Source organism: Tigriopus californicus, chromosome 2 (genome assembly GCF_007210705.1).
Source record: "Tigriopus californicus strain San Diego chromosome 2, Tcal_SD_v2.1, whole genome shotgun sequence".
Classification (NCBI taxonomy): Eukaryota; Metazoa; Arthropoda; class Copepoda; order Harpacticoida; family Harpacticidae; genus Tigriopus; species Tigriopus californicus.
This window is the reverse complement of record NC_081441.1, coordinates 12,800,501-12,801,879: the sequence shown is the minus strand read 5'-3', so window position 1 is coordinate 12,801,879 and position 1,379 is coordinate 12,800,501.

The following is a 1,379-nucleotide window of genomic DNA, read 5'->3' as shown; positions in this document are numbered from 1 at the left end:
TACCATTGGCCGGGGGGGGTATGCCGTTGTGTGGGAAAGCTCAAAAACCAGGAGTTTGTCCCATACGTGGGAGGTTAATTGAGCACCCCGATCCGAAATGATTGTGTTTGGGATGCCGAACCTCGACACCCAACCATCCAACAACACTTTGGCACATGACTCAGCACTTACATTTTGGCCATCTGGAAAATCAATCCAACACTGTCAAGATGTAACAAGCCCCGAGATTTCCAAGGGTCTGACAATGTCCAAATGGAGCACCCTGAAGTGGCTGGAAGGACTGTGGATATGTTCAATGGGTGAACGTGTGTGCCGGGTCACTTTAGAGCGTTGACATGCCTGGCACTCCCGGGTCAACAGCCTAATGTCTCGGTTAAGGCCATGCCACACAAAATGTTTGGCAATCAATTGGCATCCTGCTCGGGCACCGGGCGCCGTAGCATGAAATTCGGCGCAGAACAGTGGGACGGGCGTGGGATTTAGCACGAGACATCGCAGAGGACGACAACTCCTCCAAGCCAAACTCGTCACAGAAGTATGCACCACTGGTACTCCGGATCCACCAGTTGAGCGTTTCCTATTGTTTTGGGCAAGATACCCAACAAGATAGAGTGAGGCGAGACAGGGCATCTGCCATTAAATTGGACAAGCCGACAATGTGTTGAATGTTGGTGTTAAATTTAGAAATAAACAAAAGCTGGCGCAGCTGTCGACTGCTCCAGGGATCCGAAGGTTTGGAAAAGGCAAAGACTAACGGTTTGTGGTTGGTCAAGATCATCAGGTTTTGACCCTTGACAAAATGTCGAAAATGGCGTATTGACAGAAAAATTGCCAAGAACTCCAAGTCGTAAGCAGATTATCGTTTTTTGGCGTCGCGAATTTTTCTAGAAAAGGAAGCCAACGGTTTCCAGTTACCTTGAATCGTTTGTTCAAGCAGTGCACCCACCGCTAGTTCCGAGGCGTCTGTGACCAGGCGGAGGGGGGGCAAAAGTGACGGGAAAAGACAGGAGTGTGGCCTCAATCAACTTGCGCTTGCACTGCAACAAAGCCTGATCTTCCTCTGTAGACCAGGTTAGAAGTAGGTCTTTCTTGCCTTGCTGACATTTGAGGTCCTCATGGAGTGGGGCAATCACGTGCGACAGGCCGGAAAGAAAACGGTGGTAGAACGCGATCATGCCAATAAATTCACGAAGTTGGGAAGGAGTACGGGGAGTGGGAAAAAGCTCAATGGCTTTGATCTTGGTGCACAAAGGTTGGATATTGGTGGCAGAAATGAGATGCCCCAAAAATTCGAGTTCATGTTGCCCGAACAAACATTTTTTTAAATTTAGTACCAAACCATTAGCCAAGAGACGCTCAAACACTTGGCGTAAATGGAT